Genomic DNA, 21532 nt, shown 5'->3' with positions numbered 1-21532 from the left:
TAGGCTGCTTCCGTGAGGCGGCGTGCCGGGTCAAGCGCCGGCTTGCGTGTGCCCCAGGGGGCATGCTGGGAACAAGCTTCTGTGGGGACCGAAAAGGCCCTCCCACCTGCTACCGCGGCATAACGGCCCCTGTCAGCGGGGGCAGTCCTCCCGCCCGGGCAGCTTGGGGGTTATCGCTTCTCGGCCTTTTGGCTAAGATCAAGTGTAGTATCTGTTCTTATCAGTTTAATATCTGATACGTTCTCTATCCGAGAACGCCATATTAAGCGCATTTTTAGAACAGGGAGTCGGCACAGGGGCTTGCTCCGGCCGCTCCACGCATCGGCTCGGTATTGCAGTGCTTCCGAGAGCGGTGCGCTTTCCTCTGGTTGGTCCAAAATTAGAGCAGAAGTGCTGAGCGTTTGCTCTCCTCTTCAGCCCAGTCTTAGAAAGCAGCCCATCGCTCCTGCGGCTGTGAGGAGACTTGTCAACGCTTGTGCCAGGGCCTTGCTGGATTGGCAACACCCCCCAGCCCAACACAAAGGGAGTCTGATGGTTCAAGTCTTAGCCCGCAAACAGAGGATGAAGGCTAGAACGCGATGAGGTGCGTCTCCCTGGCTACCGTCAAGTTTCAAGCCGCGCCAAGCCAGGGGGTCCCTGGGCCGCCGCCTGGCTGCTGGTAGCTCGGCTTTCTCTTCATTCGCGTACAAATCTTTCGCCTTTTACTAAAGATTTCCGTGGAGAGGAAGTTTGAAGAGTTCTCTGTATTTTTGGAGGCTCTGCCAAGGCAGAGCTGCTTTGAGCTGTCAAAGAACAGAAGCGGAAGCGGAAGCGGAAGCAGAAGGAGCAGCCTTGCCCTTCTCTTCCCTTGGCTCTGGCATGCTTTAGGACAGGCCTTGTTGTGTGTGCCTGAGGGAAGCCATGTGTGGGGCTCCTTGGACTGGTTTGTCCAAAGCCTTTGGCAGCGTTGATTTTGGCCAAGGCTTCTAAGAATAGGCTGCTTCCGTGAGGCGGCGTGCCGGGTCAAGCGCCGGCTTGCGTGTGCCCCAGGGGGCATGCTGGGAACAAGCTTCTGTGGGGACCGAAAAGGCCCTCCCACCTGCTACCGCGGCATAACGGCCCCTGTCAGCGGGGGCAGTCCTCCCGCCCGGGCAGCTTGGGGGTTATCGCTTCTCGGCCTTTTGGCTAAGATCAAGTGTAGTATCTGTTCTTATCAGTTTAATATCTGATACGTTCTCTATCCGAGAACGCCATATTAAGCGCATTTTTAGAACAGGGAGTCGGCACAGGGGCTTGCTCCGGCCGCTCCACGCATCGGCTCGGTATTGCAGTGCTTCCGAGAGCGGTGCGCTTTCCTCTGGTTGGTCCAAAATTAGAGCAGAAGTGCTGAGCGTTTGCTCTCCTCTTCAGCCCAGTCTTAGAAAGCAGCCCATCGCTCCTGCGGCTGTGAGGAGACTTGTCAACGCTTGTGCCAGGGCCTTGCTGGATTGGCAACACCCCCCAGCCCAACACAAAGGGAGTCTGATGGTTCAAGTCTTAGCCCGCAAACAGAGGATGAAGGCTAGAACGCGATGAGGTGCGTCTCCCTGGCTACCGTCAAGTTTCAAGCCGCGCCAAGCCAGGGGGTCCCTGGGCCGCCGCCTGGCTGCTGGTAGCTCGGCTTTCTCTTCATTCGCGTACAAATCTTTCGCCTTTTACTAAAGATTTCCGTGGAGAGGAAGTTTGAAGAGTTCTCTGTATTTTTGGAGGCTCTGCCAAGGCAGAGCTGCTTTGAGCTGTCAAAGAACAGAAGCGGAAGCGGAAGCGGAAGCAGAAGGAGCAGCCTTGCCCTTCTCTTCCCTTGGCTCTGGCATGCTTTAGGACAGGCCTTGTTGTGTGTGCCTGAGGGAAGCCATGTGTGGGGCTCCTTGGACTGGTTTGTCCAAAGCCTTTGGCAGCGTTGATTTTGGCCAAGGCTTCTAAGAATAGGCTGCTTCCGTGAGGCGGCGTGCCGGGTCAAGCGCCGGCTTGCGTGTGCCCCAGGGGGCATGCTGGGAACAAGCTTCTGTGGGGACCGAAAAGGCCCTCCCACCTGCTACCGCGGCATAACGGCCCCTGTCAGCGGGGGCAGTCCTCCCGCCCGGGCAGCTTGGGGGTTATCGCTTCTCGGCCTTTTGGCTAAGATCAAGTGTAGTATCTGTTCTTATCAGTTTAATATCTGATACGTTCTCTATCCGAGAACGCCATATTAAGCGCATTTTTAGAACAGGGAGTCGGCACAGGGGCTTGCTCCGGCCGCTCCACGCATCGGCTCGGTATTGCAGTGCTTCCGAGAGCGGTGCGCTTTCCTCTGGTTGGTCCAAAATTAGAGCAGAAGTGCTGAGCGTTTGCTCTCCTCTTCAGCCCAGTCTTAGAAAGCAGCCCATCGCTCCTGCGGCTGTGAGGAGACTTGTCAACGCTTGTGCCAGGGCCTTGCTGGATTGGCAACACCCCCCAGCCCAACACAAAGGGAGTCTGATGGTTCAAGTCTTAGCCCGCAAACAGAGGATGAAGGCTAGAACGCGATGAGGTGCGTCTCCCTGGCTACCGTCAAGTTTCAAGCCGCGCCAAGCCAGGGGGTCCCTGGGCCGCCGCCTGGCTGCTGGTAGCTCGGCTTTCTCTTCATTCGCGTACAAATCTTTCGCCTTTTACTAAAGATTTCCGTGGAGAGGAAGTTTGAAGAGTTCTCTGTATTTTTGGAGGCTCTGCCAAGGCAGAGCTGCTTTGAGCTGTCAAAGAACAGAAGCGGAAGCGGAAGCGGAAGCAGAAGGAGCAGCCTTGCCCTTCTCTTCCCTTGGCTCTGGCATGCTTTAGGACAGGCCTTGTTGTGTGTGCCTGAGGGAAGCCATGTGTGGGGCTCCTTGGACTGGTTTGTCCAAAGCCTTTGGCAGCGTTGATTTTGGCCAAGGCTTCTAAGAATAGGCTGCTTCCGTGAGGCGGCGTGCCGGGTCAAGCGCCGGCTTGCGTGTGCCCCAGGGGGCATGCTGGGAACAAGCTTCTGTGGGGACCGAAAAGGCCCTCCCACCTGCTACCGCGGCATAACGGCCCCTGTCAGCGGGGGCAGTCCTCCCGCCCGGGCAGCTTGGGGGTTATCGCTTCTCGGCCTTTTGGCTAAGATCAAGTGTAGTATCTGTTCTTATCAGTTTAATATCTGATACGTTCTCTATCCGAGAACGCCATATTAAGCGCATTTTTAGAACAGGGAGTCGGCACAGGGGCTTGCTCCGGCCGCTCCACGCATCGGCTCGGTATTGCAGTGCTTCCGAGAGCGGTGCGCTTTCCTCTGGTTGGTCCAAAATTAGAGCAGAAGTGCTGAGCGTTTGCTCTCCTCTTCAGCCCAGTCTTAGAAAGCAGCCCATCGCTCCTGCGGCTGTGAGGAGACTTGTCAACGCTTGTGCCAGGGCCTTGCTGGATTGGCAACACCCCCCAGCCCAACACAAAGGGAGTCTGATGGTTCAAGTCTTAGCCCGCAAACAGAGGATGAAGGCTAGAACGCGATGAGGTGCGTCTCCCTGGCTACCGTCAAGTTTCAAGCCGCGCCAAGCCAGGGGGTCCCTGGGCCGCCGCCTGGCTGCTGGTAGCTCGGCTTTCTCTTCATTCGCGTACAAATCTTTCGCCTTTTACTAAAGATTTCCGTGGAGAGGAAGTTTGAAGAGTTCTCTGTATTTTTGGAGGCTCTGCCAAGGCAGAGCTGCTTTGAGCTGTCAAAGAACAGAAGCGGAAGCGGAAGCGGAAGCAGAAGGAGCAGCCTTGCCCTTCTCTTCCCTTGGCTCTGGCATGCTTTAGGACAGGCCTTGTTGTGTGTGCCTGAGGGAAGCCATGTGTGGGGCTCCTTGGACTGGTTTGTCCAAAGCCTTTGGCAGCGTTGATTTTGGCCAAGGCTTCTAAGAATAGGCTGCTTCCGTGAGGCGGCGTGCCGGGTCAAGCGCCGGCTTGCGTGTGCCCCAGGGGGCATGCTGGGAACAAGCTTCTGTGGGGACCGAAAAGGCCCTCCCACCTGCTACCGCGGCATAACGGCCCCTGTCAGCGGGGGCAGTCCTCCCGCCCGGGCAGCTTGGGGGTTATCGCTTCTCGGCCTTTTGGCTAAGATCAAGTGTAGTATCTGTTCTTATCAGTTTAATATCTGATACGTTCTCTATCCGAGAACGCCATATTAAGCGCATTTTTAGAACAGGGAGTCGGCACAGGGGCTTGCTCCGGCCGCTCCACGCATCGGCTCGGTATTGCAGTGCTTCCGAGAGCGGTGCGCTTTCCTCTGGTTGGTCCAAAATTAGAGCAGAAGTGCTGAGCGTTTGCTCTCCTCTTCAGCCCAGTCTTAGAAAGCAGCCCATCGCTCCTGCGGCTGTGAGGAGACTTGTCAACGCTTGTGCCAGGGCCTTGCTGGATTGGCAACACCCCCCAGCCCAACACAAAGGGAGTCTGATGGTTCAAGTCTTAGCCCGCAAACAGAGGATGAAGGCTAGAACGCGATGAGGTGCGTCTCCCTGGCTACCGTCAAGTTTCAAGCCGCGCCAAGCCAGGGGGTCCCTGGGCCGCCGCCTGGCTGCTGGTAGCTCGGCTTTCTCTTCATTCGCGTACAAATCTTTCGCCTTTTACTAAAGATTTCCGTGGAGAGGAAGTTTGAAGAGTTCTCTGTATTTTTGGAGGCTCTGCCAAGGCAGAGCTGCTTTGAGCTGTCAAAGAACAGAAGCGGAAGCGGAAGCGGAAGCAGAAGGAGCAGCCTTGCCCTTCTCTTCCCTTGGCTCTGGCATGCTTTAGGACAGGCCTTGTTGTGTGTGCCTGAGGGAAGCCATGTGTGGGGCTCCTTGGACTGGTTTGTCCAAAGCCTTTGGCAGCGTTGATTTTGGCCAAGGCTTCTAAGAATAGGCTGCTTCCGTGAGGCGGCGTGCCGGGTCAAGCGCCGGCTTGCGTGTGCCCCAGGGGGCATGCTGGGAACAAGCTTCTGTGGGGACCGAAAAGGCCCTCCCACCTGCTACCGCGGCATAACGGCCCCTGTCAGCGGGGGCAGTCCTCCCGCCCGGGCAGCTTGGGGGTTATCGCTTCTCGGCCTTTTGGCTAAGATCAAGTGTAGTATCTGTTCTTATCAGTTTAATATCTGATACGTTCTCTATCCGAGAACGCCATATTAAGCGCATTTTTAGAACAGGGAGTCGGCACAGGGGCTTGCTCCGGCCGCTCCACGCATCGGCTCGGTATTGCAGTGCTTCCGAGAGCGGTGCGCTTTCCTCTGGTTGGTCCAAAATTAGAGCAGAAGTGCTGAGCGTTTGCTCTCCTCTTCAGCCCAGTCTTAGAAAGCAGCCCATCGCTCCTGCGGCTGTGAGGAGACTTGTCAACGCTTGTGCCAGGGCCTTGCTGGATTGGCAACACCCCCCAGCCCAACACAAAGGGAGTCTGATGGTTCAAGTCTTAGCCCGCAAACAGAGGATGAAGGCTAGAACGCGATGAGGTGCGTCTCCCTGGCTACCGTCAAGTTTCAAGCCGCGCCAAGCCAGGGGGTCCCTGGGCCGCCGCCTGGCTGCTGGTAGCTCGGCTTTCTCTTCATTCGCGTACAAATCTTTCGCCTTTTACTAAAGATTTCCGTGGAGAGGAAGTTTGAAGAGTTCTCTGTATTTTTGGAGGCTCTGCCAAGGCAGAGCTGCTTTGAGCTGTCAAAGAACAGAAGCGGAAGCGGAAGCGGAAGCAGAAGGAGCAGCCTTGCCCTTCTCTTCCCTTGGCTCTGGCATGCTTTAGGACAGGCCTTGTTGTGTGTGCCTGAGGGAAGCCATGTGTGGGGCTCCTTGGACTGGTTTGTCCAAAGCCTTTGGCAGCGTTGATTTTGGCCAAGGCTTCTAAGAATAGGCTGCTTCCGTGAGGCGGCGTGCCGGGTCAAGCGCCGGCTTGCGTGTGCCCCAGGGGGCATGCTGGGAACAAGCTTCTGTGGGGACCGAAAAGGCCCTCCCACCTGCTACCGCGGCATAACGGCCCCTGTCAGCGGGGGCAGTCCTCCCGCCCGGGCAGCTTGGGGGTTATCGCTTCTCGGCCTTTTGGCTAAGATCAAGTGTAGTATCTGTTCTTATCAGTTTAATATCTGATACGTTCTCTATCCGAGAACGCCATATTAAGCGCATTTTTAGAACAGGGAGTCGGCACAGGGGCTTGCTCCGGCCGCTCCACGCATCGGCTCGGTATTGCAGTGCTTCCGAGAGCGGTGCGCTTTCCTCTGGTTGGTCCAAAATTAGAGCAGAAGTGCTGAGCGTTTGCTCTCCTCTTCAGCCCAGTCTTAGAAAGCAGCCCATCGCTCCTGCGGCTGTGAGGAGACTTGTCAACGCTTGTGCCAGGGCCTTGCTGGATTGGCAACACCCCCCAGCCCAACACAAAGGGAGTCTGATGGTTCAAGTCTTAGCCCGCAAACAGAGGATGAAGGCTAGAACGCGATGAGGTGCGTCTCCCTGGCTACCGTCAAGTTTCAAGCCGCGCCAAGCCAGGGGGTCCCTGGGCCGCCGCCTGGCTGCTGGTAGCTCGGCTTTCTCTTCATTCGCGTACAAATCTTTCGCCTTTTACTAAAGATTTCCGTGGAGAGGAAGTTTGAAGAGTTCTCTGTATTTTTGGAGGCTCTGCCAAGGCAGAGCTGCTTTGAGCTGTCAAAGAACAGAAGCGGAAGCGGAAGCAGAAGGAGCAGCCTTGCCCTTCTCTTCCCTTGGCTCTGGCATGCTTTAGGACAGGCCTTGTTGTGTGTGCCTGAGGGAAGCCATGTGTGGGGCTCCTTGGACTGGTTTGTCCAAAGCCTTTGGCAGCGTTGATTTTGGCCAAGGCTTCTAAGAATAGGCTGCTTCCGTGAGGCGGCGTGCCGGGTCAAGCGCCGGCTTGCGTGTGCCCCAGGGGGCATGCTGGGAACAAGCTTCTGTGGGGACCGAAAAGGCCCTCCCACCTGCTACCGCGGCATAACGGCCCCTGTCAGCGGGGGCAGTCCTCCCGCCCGGGCAGCTTGGGGGTTATCGCTTCTCGGCCTTTTGGCTAAGATCAAGTGTAGTATCTGTTCTTATCAGTTTAATATCTGATACGTTCTCTATCCGAGAACGCCATATTAAGCGCATTTTTAGAACAGGGAGTCGGCACAGGGGCTTGCTCCGGCCGCTCCACGCATCGGCTCGGTATTGCAGTGCTTCCGAGAGCGGTGCGCTTTCCTCTGGTTGGTCCAAAATTAGAGCAGAAGTGCTGAGCGTTTGCTCTCCTCTTCAGCCCAGTCTTAGAAAGCAGCCCATCGCTCCTGCGGCTGTGAGGAGACTTGTCAACGCTTGTGCCAGGGCCTTGCTGGATTGGCAACACCCCCCAGCCCAACACAAAGGGAGTCTGATGGTTCAAGTCTTAGCCCGCAAACAGAGGATGAAGGCTAGAACGCGATGAGGTGCGTCTCCCTGGCTACCGTCAAGTTTCAAGCCGCGCCAAGCCAGGGGGTCCCTGGGCCGCCGCCTGGCTGCTGGTAGCTCGGCTTTCTCTTCATTCGCGTACAAATCTTTCGCCTTTTACTAAAGATTTCCGTGGAGAGGAAGTTTGAAGAGTTCTCTGTATTTTTGGAGGCTCTGCCAAGGCAGAGCTGCTTTGAGCTGTCAAAGAACAGAAGCGGAAGCGGAAGCAGAAGGAGCAGCCTTGCCCTTCTCTTCCCTTGGCTCTGGCATGCTTTAGGACAGGCCTTGTTGTGTGTGCCTGAGGGAAGCCATGTGTGGGGCTCCTTGGACTGGTTTGTCCAAAGCCTTTGGCAGCGTTGATTTTGGCCAAGGCTTCTAAGAATAGGCTGCTTCCGTGAGGCGGCGTGCCGGGTCAAGCGCCGGCTTGCGTGTGCCCCAGGGGGCATGCTGGGAACAAGCTTCTGTGGGGACCGAAAAGGCCCTCCCACCTGCTACCGCGGCATAACGGCCCCTGTCAGCGGGGGCAGTCCTCCCGCCCGGGCAGCTTGGGGGTTATCGCTTCTCGGCCTTTTGGCTAAGATCAAGTGTAGTATCTGTTCTTATCAGTTTAATATCTGATACGTTCTCTATCCGAGAACGCCATATTAAGCGCATTTTTAGAACAGGGAGTCGGCACAGGGGCTTGCTCCGGCCGCTCCACGCATCGGCTCGGTATTGCAGTGCTTCCGAGAGCGGTGCGCTTTCCTCTGGTTGGTCCAAAATTAGAGCAGAAGTGCTGAGCGTTTGCTCTCCTCTTCAGCCCAGTCTTAGAAAGCAGCCCATCGCTCCTGCGGCTGTGAGGAGACTTGTCAACGCTTGTGCCAGGGCCTTGCTGGATTGGCAACACCCCCCAGCCCAACACAAAGGGAGTCTGATGGTTCAAGTCTTAGCCCGCAAACAGAGGATGAAGGCTAGAACGCGATGAGGTGCGTCTCCCTGGCTACCGTCAAGTTTCAAGCCGCGCCAAGCCAGGGGGTCCCTGGGCCGCCGCCTGGCTGCTGGTAGCTCGGCTTTCTCTTCATTCGCGTACAAATCTTTCGCCTTTTACTAAAGATTTCCGTGGAGAGGAAGTTTGAAGAGTTCTCTGTATTTTTGGAGGCTCTGCCAAGGCAGAGCTGCTTTGAGCTGTCAAAGAACAGAAGCGGAAGCGGAAGCGGAAGCAGAAGGAGCAGCCTTGCCCTTCTCTTCCCTTGGCTCTGGCATGCTTTAGGACAGGCCTTGTTGTGTGTGCCTGAGGGAAGCCATGTGTGGGGCTCCTTGGACTGGTTTGTCCAAAGCCTTTGGCAGCGTTGATTTTGGCCAAGGCTTCTAAGAATAGGCTGCTTCCGTGAGGCGGCGTGCCGGGTCAAGCGCCGGCTTGCGTGTGCCCCAGGGGGCATGCTGGGAACAAGCTTCTGTGGGGACCGAAAAGGCCCTCCCACCTGCTACCGCGGCATAACGGCCCCTGTCAGCGGGGGCAGTCCTCCCGCCCGGGCAGCTTGGGGGTTATCGCTTCTCGGCCTTTTGGCTAAGATCAAGTGTAGTATCTGTTCTTATCAGTTTAATATCTGATACGTTCTCTATCCGAGAACGCCATATTAAGCGCATTTTTAGAACAGGGAGTCGGCACAGGGGCTTGCTCCGGCCGCTCCACGCATCGGCTCGGTATTGCAGTGCTTCCGAGAGCGGTGCGCTTTCCTCTGGTTGGTCCAAAATTAGAGCAGAAGTGCTGAGCGTTTGCTCTCCTCTTCAGCCCAGTCTTAGAAAGCAGCCCATCGCTCCTGCGGCTGTGAGGAGACTTGTCAACGCTTGTGCCAGGGCCTTGCTGGATTGGCAACACCCCCCAGCCCAACACAAAGGGAGTCTGATGGTTCAAGTCTTAGCCCGCAAACAGAGGATGAAGGCTAGAACGCGATGAGGTGCGTCTCCCTGGCTACCGTCAAGTTTCAAGCCGCGCCAAGCCAGGGGGTCCCTGGGCCGCCGCCTGGCTGCTGGTAGCTCGGCTTTCTCTTCATTCGCGTACAAATCTTTCGCCTTTTACTAAAGATTTCCGTGGAGAGGAAGTTTGAAGAGTTCTCTGTATTTTTGGAGGCTCTGCCAAGGCAGAGCTGCTTTGAGCTGTCAAAGAACAGAAGCGGAAGCGGAAGCGGAAGCAGAAGGAGCAGCCTTGCCCTTCTCTTCCCTTGGCTCTGGCATGCTTTAGGACAGGCCTTGTTGTGTGTGCCTGAGGGAAGCCATGTGTGGGGCTCCTTGGACTGGTTTGTCCAAAGCCTTTGGCAGCGTTGATTTTGGCCAAGGCTTCTAAGAATAGGCTGCTTCCGTGAGGCGGCGTGCCGGGTCAAGCGCCGGCTTGCGTGTGCCCCAGGGGGCATGCTGGGAACAAGCTTCTGTGGGGACCGAAAAGGCCCTCCCACCTGCTACCGCGGCATAACGGCCCCTGTCAGCGGGGGCAGTCCTCCCGCCCGGGCAGCTTGGGGGTTATCGCTTCTCGGCCTTTTGGCTAAGATCAAGTGTAGTATCTGTTCTTATCAGTTTAATATCTGATACGTTCTCTATCCGAGAACGCCATATTAAGCGCATTTTTAGAACAGGGAGTCGGCACAGGGGCTTGCTCCGGCCGCTCCACGCATCGGCTCGGTATTGCAGTGCTTCCGAGAGCGGTGCGCTTTCCTCTGGTTGGTCCAAAATTAGAGCAGAAGTGCTGAGCGTTTGCTCTCCTCTTCAGCCCAGTCTTAGAAAGCAGCCCATCGCTCCTGCGGCTGTGAGGAGACTTGTCAACGCTTGTGCCAGGGCCTTGCTGGATTGGCAACACCCCCCAGCCCAACACAAAGGGAGTCTGATGGTTCAAGTCTTAGCCCGCAAACAGAGGATGAAGGCTAGAACGCGATGAGGTGCGTCTCCCTGGCTACCGTCAAGTTTCAAGCCGCGCCAAGCCAGGGGGTCCCTGGGCCGCCGCCTGGCTGCTGGTAGCTCGGCTTTCTCTTCATTCGCGTACAAATCTTTCGCCTTTTACTAAAGATTTCCGTGGAGAGGAAGTTTGAAGAGTTCTCTGTATTTTTGGAGGCTCTGCCAAGGCAGAGCTGCTTTGAGCTGTCAAAGAACAGAAGCGGAAGCGGAAGCGGAAGCAGAAGGAGCAGCCTTGCCCTTCTCTTCCCTTGGCTCTGGCATGCTTTAGGACAGGCCTTGTTGTGTGTGCCTGAGGGAAGCCATGTGTGGGGCTCCTTGGACTGGTTTGTCCAAAGCCTTTGGCAGCGTTGATTTTGGCCAAGGCTTCTAAGAATAGGCTGCTTCCGTGAGGCGGCGTGCCGGGTCAAGCGCCGGCTTGCGTGTGCCCCAGGGGGCATGCTGGGAACAAGCTTCTGTGGGGACCGAAAAGGCCCTCCCACCTGCTACCGCGGCATAACGGCCCCTGTCAGCGGGGGCAGTCCTCCCGCCCGGGCAGCTTGGGGGTTATCGCTTCTCGGCCTTTTGGCTAAGATCAAGTGTAGTATCTGTTCTTATCAGTTTAATATCTGATACGTTCTCTATCCGAGAACGCCATATTAAGCGCATTTTTAGAACAGGGAGTCGGCACAGGGGCTTGCTCCGGCCGCTCCACGCATCGGCTCGGTATTGCAGTGCTTCCGAGAGCGGTGCGCTTTCCTCTGGTTGGTCCAAAATTAGAGCAGAAGTGCTGAGCGTTTGCTCTCCTCTTCAGCCCAGTCTTAGAAAGCAGCCCATCGCTCCTGCGGCTGTGAGGAGACTTGTCAACGCTTGTGCCAGGGCCTTGCTGGATTGGCAACACCCCCCAGCCCAACACAAAGGGAGTCTGATGGTTCAAGTCTTAGCCCGCAAACAGAGGATGAAGGCTAGAACGCGATGAGGTGCGTCTCCCTGGCTACCGTCAAGTTTCAAGCCGCGCCAAGCCAGGGGGTCCCTGGGCCGCCGCCTGGCTGCTGGTAGCTCGGCTTTCTCTTCATTCGCGTACAAATCTTTCGCCTTTTACTAAAGATTTCCGTGGAGAGGAAGTTTGAAGAGTTCTCTGTATTTTTGGAGGCTCTGCCAAGGCAGAGCTGCTTTGAGCTGTCAAAGAACAGAAGCGGAAGCGGAAGCGGAAGCAGAAGGAGCAGCCTTGCCCTTCTCTTCCCTTGGCTCTGGCATGCTTTAGGACAGGCCTTGTTGTGTGTGCCTGAGGGAAGCCATGTGTGGGGCTCCTTGGACTGGTTTGTCCAAAGCCTTTGGCAGCGTTGATTTTGGCCAAGGCTTCTAAGAATAGGCTGCTTCCGTGAGGCGGCGTGCCGGGTCAAGCGCCGGCTTGCGTGTGCCCCAGGGGGCATGCTGGGAACAAGCTTCTGTGGGGACCGAAAAGGCCCTCCCACCTGCTACCGCGGCATAACGGCCCCTGTCAGCGGGGCCAGTCCTCCCGCCCGGGCAGCTTGGGGGTTATCGCTTCTCGGCCTTTTGGCTAAGATCAAGTGTAGTATCTGTTCTTATCAGTTTAATATCTGATACGTTCTCTATCCGAGAACGCCATATTAAGCGCATTTTTAGAACAGGGAGTCGGCACAGGGGCTTGCTCCGGCCGCTCCACGCATCGGCTCGGTATTGCAGTGCTTCCGAGAGCGGTGCGCTTTCCTCTGGTTGGTCCAAAATTAGAGCAGAAGTGCTGAGCGTTTGCTCTCCTCTTCAGCCCAGTCTTAGAAAGCAGCCCATCGCTCCTGCGGCTGTGAGGAGACTTGTCAACGCTTGTGCCAGGGCCTTGCTGGATTGGCAACACCCCCCAGCCCAACACAAAGGGAGTCTGATGGTTCAAGTCTTAGCCCGCAAACAGAGGATGAAGGCTAGAACGCGATGAGGTGCGTCTCCCTGGCTACCGTCAAGTTTCAAGCCGCGCCAAGCCAGGGGGTCCCTGGGCCGCCGCCTGGCTGCTGGTAGCTCGGCTTTCTCTTCATTCGCGTACAAATCTTTCGCCTTTTACTAAAGATTTCCGTGGAGAGGAAGTTTGAAGAGTTCTCTGTATTTTTGGAGGCTCTGCCAAGGCAGAGCTGCTTTGAGCTGTCAAAGAACAGAAGCGGAAGCGGAAGCGGAAGCAGAAGGAGCAGCCTTGCCCTTCTCTTCCCTTGGCTCTGGCATGCTTTAGGACAGGCCTTGTTGTGTGTGCCTGAGGGAAGCCATGTGTGGGGCTCCTTGGACTGGTTTGTCCAAAGCCTTTGGCAGCGTTGATTTTGGCCAAGGCTTCTAAGAATAGGCTGCTTCCGTGAGGCGGCGTGCCGGGTCAAGCGCCGGCTTGCGTGTGCCCCAGGGGGCATGCTGGGAACAAGCTTCTGTGGGGACCGAAAAGGCCCTCCCACCTGCTACCGCGGCATAACGGCCCCTGTCAGCGGGGGCAGTCCTCCCGCCCGGGCAGCTTGGGGGTTATCGCTTCTCGGCCTTTTGGCTAAGATCAAGTGTAGTATCTGTTCTTATCAGTTTAATATCTGATACGTTCTCTATCCGAGAACGCCATATTAAGCGCATTTTTAGAACAGGGAGTCGGCACAGGGGCTTGCTCCGGCCGCTCCACGCATCGGCTCGGTATTGCAGTGCTTCCGAGAGCGGTGCGCTTTCCTCTGGTTGGTCCAAAATTAGAGCAGAAGTGCTGAGCGTTTGCTCTCCTCTTCAGCCCAGTCTTAGAAAGCAGCCCATCGCTCCTGCGGCTGTGAGGAGACTTGTCAACGCTTGTGCCAGGGCCTTGCTGGATTGGCAACACCCCCCAGCCCAACACAAAGGGAGTCTGATGGTTCAAGTCTTAGCCCGCAAACAGAGGATGAAGGCTAGAACGCGATGAGGTGCGTCTCCCTGGCTACCGTCAAGTTTCAAGCCGCGCCAAGCCAGGGGGTCCCTGGGCCGCCGCCTGGCTGCTGGTAGCTCGGCTTTCTCTTCATTCGCGTACAAATCTTTCGCCTTTTACTAAAGATTTCCGTGGAGAGGAAGTTTGAAGAGTTCTCTGTATTTTTGGAGGCTCTGCCAAGGCAGAGCTGCTTTGAGCTGTCAAAGAACAGAAGCGGAAGCGGAAGCGGAAGCAGAAGGAGCAGCCTTGCCCTTCTCTTCCCTTGGCTCTGGCATGCTTTAGGACAGGCCTTGTTGTGTGTGCCTGAGGGAAGCCATGTGTGGGGCTCCTTGGACTGGTTTGTCCAAAGCCTTTGGCAGCGTTGATTTTGGCCAAGGCTTCTAAGAATAGGCTGCTTCCGTGAGGCGGCGTGCCGGGTCAAGCGCCGGCTTGCGTGTGCCCCAGGGGGCATGCTGGGAACAAGCTTCTGTGGGGACCGAAAAGGCCCTCCCACCTGCTACCGCGGCATAACGGCCCCTGTCAGCGGGGGCAGTCCTCCCGCCCGGGCAGCTTGGGGGTTATCGCTTCTCGGCCTTTTGGCTAAGATCAAGTGTAGTATCTGTTCTTATCAGTTTAATATCTGATACGTTCTCTATCCGAGAACGCCATATTAAGCGCATTTTTAGAACAGGGAGTCGGCACAGGGGCTTGCTCCGGCCGCTCCACGCATCGGCTCGGTATTGCAGTGCTTCCGAGAGCGGTGCGCTTTCCTCTGGTTGGTCCAAAATTAGAGCAGAAGTGCTGAGCGTTTGCTCTCCTCTTCAGCCCAGTCTTAGAAAGCAGCCCATCGCTCCTGCGGCTGTGAGGAGACTTGTCAACGCTTGTGCCAGGGCCTTGCTGGATTGGCAACACCCCCCAGCCCAACACAAAGGGAGTCTGATGGTTCAAGTCTTAGCCCGCAAACAGAGGATGAAGGCTAGAACGCGATGAGGTGCGTCTCCCTGGCTACCGTCAAGTTTCAAGCCGCGCCAAGCCAGGGGGTCCCTGGGCCGCCGCCTGGCTGCTGGTAGCTCGGCTTTCTCTTCATTCGCGTACAAATCTTTCGCCTTTTACTAAAGATTTCCGTGGAGAGGAAGTTTGAAGAGTTCTCTGTATTTTTGGAGGCTCTGCCAAGGCAGAGCTGCTTTGAGCTGTCAAAGAACAGAAGCGGAAGCGGAAGCGGAAGCAGAAGGAGCAGCCTTGCCCTTCTCTTCCCTTGGCTCTGGCATGCTTTAGGACAGGCCTTGTTGTGTGTGCCTGAGGGAAGCCATGTGTGGGGCTCCTTGGACTGGTTTGTCCAAAGCCTTTGGCAGCGTTGATTTTGGCCAAGGCTTCTAAGAATAGGCTGCTTCCGTGAGGCGGCGTGCCGGGTCAAGCGCCGGCTTGCGTGTGCCCCAGGGGGCATGCTGGGAACAAGCTTCTGTGGGGGACCGAAAAGGCCCTCCCACCTGCTACCGCGGCATAACGGCCCCTGTCAGCGGGGGCAGTCCTCCCGCCCGGGCAGCTTGGGGGTTATCGCTTCTCGGCCTTTTGGCTAAGATCAAGTGTAGTATCTGTTCTTATCAGTTTAATATCTGATACGTTCTCTATCCGAGAACGCCATATTAAGCGCATTTTTAGAACAGGGAGTCGGCACAGGGGCTTGCTCCGGCCGCTCCACGCATCGGCTCGGTATTGCAGTGCTTCCGAGAGCGGTGCGCTTTCCTCTGGTTGGTCCAAAATTAGAGCAGAAGTGCTGAGCGTTTGCTCTCCTCTTCAGCCCAGTCTTAGAAAGCAGCCCATCGCTCCTGCGGCTGTGAGGAGACTTGTCAACGCTTGTGCCAGGGCCTTGCTGGATTGGCAACACCCCCCAGCCCAACACAAAGGGAGTCTGATGGTTCAAGTCTTAGCCCGCAAACAGAGGATGAAGGCTAGAACGCGATGAGGTGCGTCTCCCTGGCTACCGTCAAGTTTCAAGCCGCGCCAAGCCAGGGGGTCCCTGGGCCGCCGCCTGGCTGCTGGTAGCTCGGCTTTCTCTTCATTCGCGTACAAATCTTTCGCCTTTTACTAAAGATTTCCGTGGAGAGGAAGTTTGAAGAGTTCTCTGTATTTTTGGAGGCTCTGCCAAGGCAGAGCTGCTTTGAGCTGTCAAAGAACAGAAGCGGAAGCGGAAGCGGAAGCAGAAGGAGCAGCCTTGCCCTTCTCTTCCCTTGGCTCTGGCATGCTTTAGGACAGGCCTTGTTGTGTGTGCCTGAGGGAAGCCATGTGTGGGGCTCCTTGGACTGGTTTGTCCAAAGCCTTTGGCAGCGTTGATTTTGGCCAAGGCTTCTAAGAATAGGCTGCTTCCGTGAGGCGGCGTGCCGGGTCAAGCGCCGGCTTGCGTGTGCCCCAGGGGGCATGCTGGGAACAAGCTTCTGTGGGGACCGAAAAGGCCCTCCCACCTGCTACCGCGGCATAACGGCCCCTGTCAGCGGGGGCAGTCCTCCCGCCCGGGCAGCTTGGGGGTTATCGCTTCTCGGCCTTTTGGCTAAGATCAAGTGTAGTATCTGTTCTTATCAGTTTAATATCTGATACGTTCTCTATCCGAGAACGCCATATTAAGCGCATTTTTAGAACAGGGAGTCGGCACAGGGGCTTGCTCCGGCCGCTCCACGCATCGGCTCGGTATTGCAGTGCTTCCGAGAGCGGTGCGCTTTCCTCTGGTTGGTCCAAAATTAGAGCAGAAGTGCTGAGCGTTTGCTCTCCTCTTCAGCCCAGTCTTAGAAAGCAGCCCATCGCTCCTGCGGCTGTGAGGAGACTTGTCAACGCTTGTGCCAGGGCCTTGCTGGATTGGCAACACCCCCCAGCCCAACACAAAGGGAGTCTGATGGTTCAAGTCTTAGCCCGCAAACAGAGGATGAAGGCTAGAACGCGATGAGGTGCGTCTCCCTGGCTACCGTCAAGTTTCAAGCCGCGCCAAGCCAGGGGGTCCCTGGGCCGCCGCCTGGCTGCTGGTAGCTCGGCTTTCTCTTCATTCGCGTACAAATCTTTCGCCTTTTACTAAAGATTTCCGTGGAGAGGAAGTTTGAAGAGTTCTCTGTATTTTTGGAGGCTCTGCCAAGGCAGAGCTGCTTTGAGCTGTCAAAGAACAGAAGCGGAAGCGGAAGCGGAAGCAGAAGGAGCAGCCTTGCCCTTCTCTTCCCTTGGCTCTGGCATGCTTTAGGACAGGCCTTGTTGTGTGTGCCTGAGGGAAGCCATGTGTGGGGCTCCTTGGACTGGTTTGTCCAAAGCCTTTGGCAGCGTTGATTTTGGCCAAGGCTTCTAAGAATAGGCTGCTTCCGTGAGGCGGCGTGCCGGGTCAAGCGCCGGCTTGCGTGTGCCCCAGGGGGCATGCTGGGAACAAGCTTCTGTGGGGACCGAAAAGGCCCTCCCACCTGCTACCGCGGCATAACGGCCCCTGTCAGCGGGGGCAGTCCTCCCGCCCGGGCAGCTTGGGGGTTATCGCTTCTCGGCCTTTTGGCTAAGATCAAGTGTAGTATCTGTTCTTATCAGTTTAATATCTGATACGTTCTCTATCCGAGAACGCCATATTAAGCGCATTTTTAGAACAGGGAGTCGGCACAGGGGCTTGCTCCGGCCGCTCCACGCATCGGCTCGGTATTGCAGTGCTTCCGAGAGCGGTGCGCTTTCCTCTGGTTGGTCCAAAATTAGAGCAGAAGTGCTGAGCGTTTGCTCTCCTCTTCAGCCCAGTCTTAGAAAGCAGCCCATCGTTCCTGCGGCTGTGAGGAGACTTGTCAACGCTTGTGCCAGGGCCTTGCTGGATTGGCAACACCCCCCAGCCCAACACAAAGGGAGTCTGATGGTTCAAGTCTTAGCCCGCAAACAGAGGATGAAGGCTAGAACGCGATGAGGTGCGTCTCCCTGGCTACCGTCAAGTTTCAAGCCGCGCCAAGCCAGGGGGTCCCTGGGCCGCCGCCTGGCTGCTGGTAGCTCGGCTTTCTCTTCATTCGCGTACAAATCTTTCGCCTTTTACTAAAGATTTCCGTGGAGAGGAAGTTTGAAGAGTTCTCTGTATTTTTGGAGGCTCTGCCAAGGCAGAGCTGCTTTGAGCTGTCAAAGAACAGAAGCGGAAGCGGAAGCGGAAGCAGAAGGAGCAGCCTTGCCCTTCTCTTCCCTTGGCTCTGGCATGCTTTAGGACAGGCCTTGTTGTGTGTGCCTGAGGGAAGCCATGTGTGGGGCTCCTTGGACTGGTTTGTCCAAAGCCTTTGGCAGCGTTGATTTTGGCCAAGGCTTCTAAGAATAGGCTGCTTCCGTGAGGCGGCGTGCCGGGTCAAGCGCCGGCTTGCGTGTGCCCCAGGGGGCATGCTGGGAACAAGCTTCTGTGGGGACCGAAAAGGCCCTCCCACCTGCTACCGCGGCATAACGGCCCCTGTCAGCGGGGGCAGTCCTCCCGCCCGGGCAGCTTGGGGGTTATCGCTTCTCGGCCTTTTGGCTAAGATCAAGTGTAGTATCTGTTCTTATCAGTTTAATATCTGATACGTTCTCTATCCGAGAACGCCATATTAAGCGCATTTTTAGAACAGGGAGTCGGCACAGGGGCTTGCTCCGGCCGCTCCACGCATCGGCTCGGTATTGCAGTGCTTCCGAGAGCGGTGCGCTTTCCTCTGGTTGGTCCAAAATTAGAGCAGAAGTGCTGAGCGTTTGCTCTCCTCTTCAGCCCAGTCTTAGAAAGCAGCCCATCGCTCCTGCGGCTGTGAGGAGACTTGTCAACGCTTGTGCCAGGGCCTTGCTGGATTGGCAACACCCCCCAGCCCAACACAAAGGGAGTCTGATGGTTCAAGTCTTAGCCCGCAAACAGAGGATGAAGGCTAGAACGCGATGAGGTGCGTCTCCCTGGCTACCGTCAAGTTTCAAGCCGCGCCAAGCCAGGGGGTCCCTGGGCCGCCGCCTGGCTGCTGGTAGCTCGGCTTTCTCTTCATTCGCGTACAAATCTTTCGCCTTTTACTAAAGATTTCCGTGGAGAGGAAGTTTGAAGAGTTCTCTGTATTTTTGGAGGCTCTGCCAAGGCAGAGCTGCTTTGAGCTGTCAAAGAACAGAAGCGGAAGCGGAAGCGGAAGCAGAAGGAGCAGCCTTGCCCTTCTCTTCCCTTGGCTCTGGCATGCTTTAGGACAGGCCTTGTTGTGTGTGCCTGAGGGAAGCCATGTGTGGGGCTCCTTGGACTGGTTTGTCCAAAGCCTTTGGCAGCGTTGATTTTGGCCAAGGCTTCTAAGAATAGGCTGCTTCCGTGAGGCGGCGTGCCGGGTCAAGCGCCGGCTTGCGTGTGCCCCAGGGGGCATGCTGGGAAAAAGCTTCTGTGGGGACCGAAAAGGCCCTCCCACCTGCTACCGCGGCATAACGGCCCCTGTCAGCGGGGGCAGTCCTCCCGCCCGGGCAGCTTGGGGGTTATCGCTTCTCGGCCTTTTGGCTAAGATCAAGTGTAGTATCTGTTCTTATCAGTTTAATATCTGATACGTTCTCTATCCGAGAACGCCATATTAAGCGCATTTTTAGAACAGGGAGTCGGCACAGGGGCTTGCTCCGGCCGCTCCACGCATCGGCTCGGTATTGCAGTGCTTCCGAGAGCGGTGCGCTTTCCTCTGGTTGGTCCAAAATTAGAGCAGAAGTGCTGAGCGTTTGCTCTCCTCTTCAGCCCAGTCTTAGAAAGCAGCCCATCGTTCCTGCGGCTGTGAGGAAACTTGTCAACGCTTGTGCCAGGGCCTTGCTGGATTGGCAACACCCCCCAGCCCAACACAAAGGGAGTCTGATGGTTCAAGTCTTAGCCCGCAAACAGAGGATGAAGGCTAGAACGCGATGAGGTGCGTCTCCCTGGCTACCGTCAAGTTTCAAGCCGCGCCAAGCCAGGGGGTCCCTGGGCCGCCGCCTGGCTGCTGGTAGCTCGGCTTTCTCTTCATTCGCGTACAAATCTTTCGCCTTTTACTAAAGATTTCCGTGGAGAGGAAGTTTGAAGAGTTCTCTGTATTTTTGGAGGCTCTGCCAAGGCAGAGCTGCTTTGAGCTGTCAAAGAACAGAAGCGGAAGCGGAAGCGGAAGCAGAAGGAGCAGCCTTGCCCTTCTCTTCCCTTGGCTCTGGCATGCTTTAGGACAGGCCTTGTTGTGTGTGCCTGAGGGAAGCCATGTGTGGGGCTCCTTGGACTGGTTTGTCCAAAGCCTTTGGCAGCGTTGATTTTGGCCAAGGCTTCTAAGAATAGGCTGCTTCCGTGAGGCGGCGTGCCGGGTCAAGCGCCGGCTTGCGTGTGCCCCAGGGGGCATGCTGGGAACAAGCTTCTGTGGGGACCGAAAAGGCCCTCCCACCTGCTACCGCGGCATAACGGCCCCTGTCAGCGGGGCCAGTCCTCCCGCCCGGGCAGCTTGGGGGTTATCGCTTCTCGGCCTTTTGGCTAAGATCAAGTGTAGTATCTGTTCTTATCAGTTTAATATCTGATACGTTCTCTATCCGAGAACGCCATATTAAGCGCATTTTTAGAACAGGGAGTCGGCACAGGGGCTTGCTCCGGCCGCTCCACGCATCGGCTCGGTATTGCAGTGCTTCCGAGAGCGGTGCGCTTTCCTCTGGTTGGTCCAAAATTAGAGCAGAAGTGCTGAGCGTTTGCTCTCCTCTTCAGCCCAGTCTTAGAAAGCAGCCCATCGCTCCTGCGGCTGTGAGGAGACTTGTCAACGCTTGTGCCAGGGCCTTGCTGGATTGGCAACACCCCCCAGCCCAACACAAAGGGAGTCTGATGGTTCAAGTCTTAGCCCGCAAACAGAGGATGAAGGCTAGAACGCGATGAGGTGCGTCTCCCTGGCTACCGTCAAGTTTCAAGCCGCGCCAAGCCAGGGGGTCCCTGGGCCGCCGCCTGGCTGCTGGTAGCTCGGCTTTCTCTTCATTCGCGTACAAATCTTTCGCCTTTTACTAAAGATTTCCGTGGAGAGGAAGTTTGAAGAGTTCTCTGTATTTTTGGAGGCTCTGCCAAGGCAGAGCTGCTTTGAGCTGTCAAAGAACAGAAGCGGAAGCGGAAGCGGAAGCAGAAGGAGCAGCCTTGCCCTTCTCTTCCCTTGGCTCTGGCATGCTTTAGGACAGGCCTTGTTGTGTGTGCCTGAGGGAAGCCATGTGTGGGGCTCCTTGGACTGGTTTGTCCAAAGCCTTTGGCAGCGTTGATTTTGGCCAAGGCTTCTAAGAATAGGCTGCTTCCGTGAGGCGGCGTGCCGGGTCAAGCGCCGGCTTGCGTGTGCCCCAGGGGGCATGCTGGGAACAAGCTTCTGTGGGCACCGAAAAGGCCCTCCCACCTGCTACCGCGGCATAACGGCCCCTGTCAGCGGGGGCAGTCCTCCCGCCCGGGCAGCTTGGGGGTTATCGCTTCTCGGCCTTTTGGCTAAGATCAAGTGTAGTATCTGTTCTTATCAGTTTAATATCTGATACGTTCTCTATCCGAGAACGCCATATTAAGCGCATTTTTAGAACAGGGAGTCGGCACAGGGGCTTGCTCCGGCCGCTCCACGCATCGGCTCGGTATTGCAGTGCTTCCGAGAGCGGTGCGCTTTCCTCTGGTTGGTCCAAAATTAGAGCAGAAGTGCTGAGCGTTTGCTCTCCTCTTCAGCCCAGTCTTAGAAAGCAGCCCATCGCTCCTGCGGCTGTGAGGAGACTTGTCAACGCTTGTGCCAGGGCCTTGCTGGATTGGCAACACCCCCCAGCCCAACACAAAGGGAGTCTGATGGTTCAAGTCTTAGCCCGCAAACAGAGGATGAAGGCTAGAACGCGATGAGGTGCGTCTCCCTGGCTACCGTCAAGTTTCAAGCCGCGCCAAGCCAGGGGGTCCCTGGGCCGCCGCCTGGCTGCTGGTAGCTCGGCTTTCTCTTCATTCGCGTACAAATCTTTCGCCTTTTACTAAAGATTTCCGTGGAGAGGAAGTTTGAAGAGTTCTCTGTATTTTTGGAGGCTCTGCCAAGGCAGAGCTGCTTTGAGCTGTCAAAGAACAGAAGCGGAAGCGGAAGCGGAAGCAGAAGGAGCAGCCTTGCCCTTCTCTTCCCTTGGCTCTGGCATGCTTTAGGACAGGCCTTGTTGTGTGTGCCTGAGGGAAGCCATGTGTGGGGCTCCTTGGACTGGTTTGTCCAAAGCCTTTGGCAGCGTTGATTTTGGCCAAGGCTTCTAAGAATAGGCTGCTTCCGTGAGGCGGCGTGCCGGGTCAAGCGCCGGCTTGCGTGTGCCCCAGGGGGCATGCTGGGAAAAAGCTTCTGTGGGGACCGAAAAGGCCCTCCCACCTGCTACCGCGGCATAACGGCCCCTGTCAGCGGGGGCAGTCCTCCCGCCCGGG

At 56.6% G+C, this 21532-nt stretch overlaps 44 non-coding genes across 44 annotated transcripts; all 44 read left to right on the top strand.

Annotated features, from left to right (window-relative positions):
* The first annotated feature begins 172 nt into the window (after positions 1–172).
* LOC115824329 (U2 spliceosomal RNA) lies at positions 173–363 on the top strand. The gene has a single exon (XR_004025716.1). It is a non-coding gene; the product is annotated as a U2 spliceosomal RNA (small nuclear RNA).
* Positions 364–659: 296 nt separating this feature from the next.
* On the top strand, positions 660–774 carry LOC115824282 (U5 spliceosomal RNA). Its single transcript, XR_004025673.1, has one exon. It is a non-coding gene; the product is annotated as a U5 spliceosomal RNA (small nuclear RNA).
* Positions 775–1144: 370 nt separating this feature from the next.
* Positions 1145–1335, top strand: LOC115824328 (U2 spliceosomal RNA). The gene has a single exon (XR_004025715.1). It is a non-coding gene; the product is annotated as a U2 spliceosomal RNA (small nuclear RNA).
* Positions 1336–1631: 296 nt separating this feature from the next.
* LOC115824281 (U5 spliceosomal RNA) lies at positions 1632–1746 on the top strand. The gene has a single exon (XR_004025672.1). It is a non-coding gene; the product is annotated as a U5 spliceosomal RNA (small nuclear RNA).
* Positions 1747–2116: 370 nt separating this feature from the next.
* LOC115824326 (U2 spliceosomal RNA) lies at positions 2117–2307 on the top strand. The gene has a single exon (XR_004025713.1). It is a non-coding gene; the product is annotated as a U2 spliceosomal RNA (small nuclear RNA).
* A 296-nt stretch (positions 2308–2603) lies between these two features.
* On the top strand, positions 2604–2718 carry LOC115824280 (U5 spliceosomal RNA). Its single transcript, XR_004025671.1, has one exon. It is a non-coding gene; the product is annotated as a U5 spliceosomal RNA (small nuclear RNA).
* A 370-nt stretch (positions 2719–3088) lies between these two features.
* On the top strand, positions 3089–3279 carry LOC115824325 (U2 spliceosomal RNA). Its single transcript, XR_004025712.1, has one exon. It is a non-coding gene; the product is annotated as a U2 spliceosomal RNA (small nuclear RNA).
* Positions 3280–3575: 296 nt separating this feature from the next.
* On the top strand, positions 3576–3690 carry LOC115824279 (U5 spliceosomal RNA). The gene has a single exon (XR_004025670.1). It is a non-coding gene; the product is annotated as a U5 spliceosomal RNA (small nuclear RNA).
* Positions 3691–4060: 370 nt separating this feature from the next.
* Positions 4061–4251, top strand: LOC115824323 (U2 spliceosomal RNA). Its single transcript, XR_004025711.1, has one exon. It is a non-coding gene; the product is annotated as a U2 spliceosomal RNA (small nuclear RNA).
* A 296-nt stretch (positions 4252–4547) lies between these two features.
* Positions 4548–4662, top strand: LOC115824278 (U5 spliceosomal RNA). Its single transcript, XR_004025669.1, has one exon. It is a non-coding gene; the product is annotated as a U5 spliceosomal RNA (small nuclear RNA).
* Positions 4663–5032: 370 nt separating this feature from the next.
* On the top strand, positions 5033–5223 carry LOC115824322 (U2 spliceosomal RNA). The gene has a single exon (XR_004025710.1). It is a non-coding gene; the product is annotated as a U2 spliceosomal RNA (small nuclear RNA).
* A 296-nt stretch (positions 5224–5519) lies between these two features.
* Positions 5520–5634, top strand: LOC115824277 (U5 spliceosomal RNA). The gene has a single exon (XR_004025668.1). It is a non-coding gene; the product is annotated as a U5 spliceosomal RNA (small nuclear RNA).
* A 370-nt stretch (positions 5635–6004) lies between these two features.
* On the top strand, positions 6005–6195 carry LOC115824321 (U2 spliceosomal RNA). The gene has a single exon (XR_004025709.1). It is a non-coding gene; the product is annotated as a U2 spliceosomal RNA (small nuclear RNA).
* A 296-nt stretch (positions 6196–6491) lies between these two features.
* LOC115824276 (U5 spliceosomal RNA) lies at positions 6492–6606 on the top strand. Its single transcript, XR_004025667.1, has one exon. It is a non-coding gene; the product is annotated as a U5 spliceosomal RNA (small nuclear RNA).
* A 364-nt stretch (positions 6607–6970) lies between these two features.
* Positions 6971–7161, top strand: LOC115824320 (U2 spliceosomal RNA). Its single transcript, XR_004025708.1, has one exon. It is a non-coding gene; the product is annotated as a U2 spliceosomal RNA (small nuclear RNA).
* Positions 7162–7457: 296 nt separating this feature from the next.
* On the top strand, positions 7458–7572 carry LOC115824275 (U5 spliceosomal RNA). The gene has a single exon (XR_004025666.1). It is a non-coding gene; the product is annotated as a U5 spliceosomal RNA (small nuclear RNA).
* A 364-nt stretch (positions 7573–7936) lies between these two features.
* LOC115824319 (U2 spliceosomal RNA) lies at positions 7937–8127 on the top strand. The gene has a single exon (XR_004025707.1). It is a non-coding gene; the product is annotated as a U2 spliceosomal RNA (small nuclear RNA).
* Positions 8128–8423: 296 nt separating this feature from the next.
* LOC115824273 (U5 spliceosomal RNA) lies at positions 8424–8538 on the top strand. Its single transcript, XR_004025664.1, has one exon. It is a non-coding gene; the product is annotated as a U5 spliceosomal RNA (small nuclear RNA).
* Positions 8539–8908: 370 nt separating this feature from the next.
* On the top strand, positions 8909–9099 carry LOC115824318 (U2 spliceosomal RNA). The gene has a single exon (XR_004025706.1). It is a non-coding gene; the product is annotated as a U2 spliceosomal RNA (small nuclear RNA).
* A 296-nt stretch (positions 9100–9395) lies between these two features.
* On the top strand, positions 9396–9510 carry LOC115824272 (U5 spliceosomal RNA). Its single transcript, XR_004025663.1, has one exon. It is a non-coding gene; the product is annotated as a U5 spliceosomal RNA (small nuclear RNA).
* Positions 9511–9880: 370 nt separating this feature from the next.
* On the top strand, positions 9881–10071 carry LOC115824317 (U2 spliceosomal RNA). Its single transcript, XR_004025705.1, has one exon. It is a non-coding gene; the product is annotated as a U2 spliceosomal RNA (small nuclear RNA).
* A 296-nt stretch (positions 10072–10367) lies between these two features.
* On the top strand, positions 10368–10482 carry LOC115824271 (U5 spliceosomal RNA). Its single transcript, XR_004025662.1, has one exon. It is a non-coding gene; the product is annotated as a U5 spliceosomal RNA (small nuclear RNA).
* A 370-nt stretch (positions 10483–10852) lies between these two features.
* Positions 10853–11043, top strand: LOC115824316 (U2 spliceosomal RNA). Its single transcript, XR_004025704.1, has one exon. It is a non-coding gene; the product is annotated as a U2 spliceosomal RNA (small nuclear RNA).
* A 296-nt stretch (positions 11044–11339) lies between these two features.
* Positions 11340–11454, top strand: LOC115824270 (U5 spliceosomal RNA). The gene has a single exon (XR_004025661.1). It is a non-coding gene; the product is annotated as a U5 spliceosomal RNA (small nuclear RNA).
* A 370-nt stretch (positions 11455–11824) lies between these two features.
* Positions 11825–12015, top strand: LOC115824314 (U2 spliceosomal RNA). Its single transcript, XR_004025702.1, has one exon. It is a non-coding gene; the product is annotated as a U2 spliceosomal RNA (small nuclear RNA).
* Positions 12016–12311: 296 nt separating this feature from the next.
* Positions 12312–12426, top strand: LOC115824269 (U5 spliceosomal RNA). Its single transcript, XR_004025660.1, has one exon. It is a non-coding gene; the product is annotated as a U5 spliceosomal RNA (small nuclear RNA).
* A 370-nt stretch (positions 12427–12796) lies between these two features.
* LOC115824313 (U2 spliceosomal RNA) lies at positions 12797–12987 on the top strand. The gene has a single exon (XR_004025701.1). It is a non-coding gene; the product is annotated as a U2 spliceosomal RNA (small nuclear RNA).
* Positions 12988–13283: 296 nt separating this feature from the next.
* Positions 13284–13398, top strand: LOC115824268 (U5 spliceosomal RNA). Its single transcript, XR_004025659.1, has one exon. It is a non-coding gene; the product is annotated as a U5 spliceosomal RNA (small nuclear RNA).
* Positions 13399–13768: 370 nt separating this feature from the next.
* LOC115824312 (U2 spliceosomal RNA) lies at positions 13769–13959 on the top strand. The gene has a single exon (XR_004025700.1). It is a non-coding gene; the product is annotated as a U2 spliceosomal RNA (small nuclear RNA).
* A 296-nt stretch (positions 13960–14255) lies between these two features.
* On the top strand, positions 14256–14370 carry LOC115824267 (U5 spliceosomal RNA). The gene has a single exon (XR_004025658.1). It is a non-coding gene; the product is annotated as a U5 spliceosomal RNA (small nuclear RNA).
* A 371-nt stretch (positions 14371–14741) lies between these two features.
* LOC115824311 (U2 spliceosomal RNA) lies at positions 14742–14932 on the top strand. Its single transcript, XR_004025699.1, has one exon. It is a non-coding gene; the product is annotated as a U2 spliceosomal RNA (small nuclear RNA).
* A 296-nt stretch (positions 14933–15228) lies between these two features.
* On the top strand, positions 15229–15343 carry LOC115824266 (U5 spliceosomal RNA). The gene has a single exon (XR_004025657.1). It is a non-coding gene; the product is annotated as a U5 spliceosomal RNA (small nuclear RNA).
* A 370-nt stretch (positions 15344–15713) lies between these two features.
* Positions 15714–15904, top strand: LOC115824310 (U2 spliceosomal RNA). Its single transcript, XR_004025698.1, has one exon. It is a non-coding gene; the product is annotated as a U2 spliceosomal RNA (small nuclear RNA).
* Positions 15905–16200: 296 nt separating this feature from the next.
* Positions 16201–16315, top strand: LOC115824264 (U5 spliceosomal RNA). The gene has a single exon (XR_004025656.1). It is a non-coding gene; the product is annotated as a U5 spliceosomal RNA (small nuclear RNA).
* A 370-nt stretch (positions 16316–16685) lies between these two features.
* On the top strand, positions 16686–16876 carry LOC115824309 (U2 spliceosomal RNA). The gene has a single exon (XR_004025697.1). It is a non-coding gene; the product is annotated as a U2 spliceosomal RNA (small nuclear RNA).
* Positions 16877–17172: 296 nt separating this feature from the next.
* LOC115824263 (U5 spliceosomal RNA) lies at positions 17173–17287 on the top strand. Its single transcript, XR_004025655.1, has one exon. It is a non-coding gene; the product is annotated as a U5 spliceosomal RNA (small nuclear RNA).
* A 370-nt stretch (positions 17288–17657) lies between these two features.
* On the top strand, positions 17658–17848 carry LOC115824297 (U2 spliceosomal RNA). Its single transcript, XR_004025687.1, has one exon. It is a non-coding gene; the product is annotated as a U2 spliceosomal RNA (small nuclear RNA).
* Positions 17849–18144: 296 nt separating this feature from the next.
* On the top strand, positions 18145–18259 carry LOC115824261 (U5 spliceosomal RNA). The gene has a single exon (XR_004025653.1). It is a non-coding gene; the product is annotated as a U5 spliceosomal RNA (small nuclear RNA).
* A 370-nt stretch (positions 18260–18629) lies between these two features.
* Positions 18630–18820, top strand: LOC115824285 (U2 spliceosomal RNA). The gene has a single exon (XR_004025676.1). It is a non-coding gene; the product is annotated as a U2 spliceosomal RNA (small nuclear RNA).
* A 296-nt stretch (positions 18821–19116) lies between these two features.
* Positions 19117–19231, top strand: LOC115824260 (U5 spliceosomal RNA). Its single transcript, XR_004025652.1, has one exon. It is a non-coding gene; the product is annotated as a U5 spliceosomal RNA (small nuclear RNA).
* Positions 19232–19601: 370 nt separating this feature from the next.
* LOC115824274 (U2 spliceosomal RNA) lies at positions 19602–19792 on the top strand. Its single transcript, XR_004025665.1, has one exon. It is a non-coding gene; the product is annotated as a U2 spliceosomal RNA (small nuclear RNA).
* A 296-nt stretch (positions 19793–20088) lies between these two features.
* On the top strand, positions 20089–20203 carry LOC115824259 (U5 spliceosomal RNA). Its single transcript, XR_004025651.1, has one exon. It is a non-coding gene; the product is annotated as a U5 spliceosomal RNA (small nuclear RNA).
* A 370-nt stretch (positions 20204–20573) lies between these two features.
* On the top strand, positions 20574–20764 carry LOC115824262 (U2 spliceosomal RNA). Its single transcript, XR_004025654.1, has one exon. It is a non-coding gene; the product is annotated as a U2 spliceosomal RNA (small nuclear RNA).
* A 296-nt stretch (positions 20765–21060) lies between these two features.
* LOC115824258 (U5 spliceosomal RNA) lies at positions 21061–21175 on the top strand. Its single transcript, XR_004025650.1, has one exon. It is a non-coding gene; the product is annotated as a U5 spliceosomal RNA (small nuclear RNA).
* Positions 21176–21532: the final 357 nt, after the last annotated feature.

This window comes from Chanos chanos, chromosome 11, assembly GCF_902362185.1.
Source record: "Chanos chanos chromosome 11, fChaCha1.1, whole genome shotgun sequence".
Taxonomy (NCBI): Eukaryota; Metazoa; Chordata; class Actinopteri; order Gonorynchiformes; family Chanidae; genus Chanos; species Chanos chanos.
The sequence above is the reverse complement of the archived record's forward strand: the minus strand, read 5'-3'. Positions and strand labels throughout refer to the sequence as shown.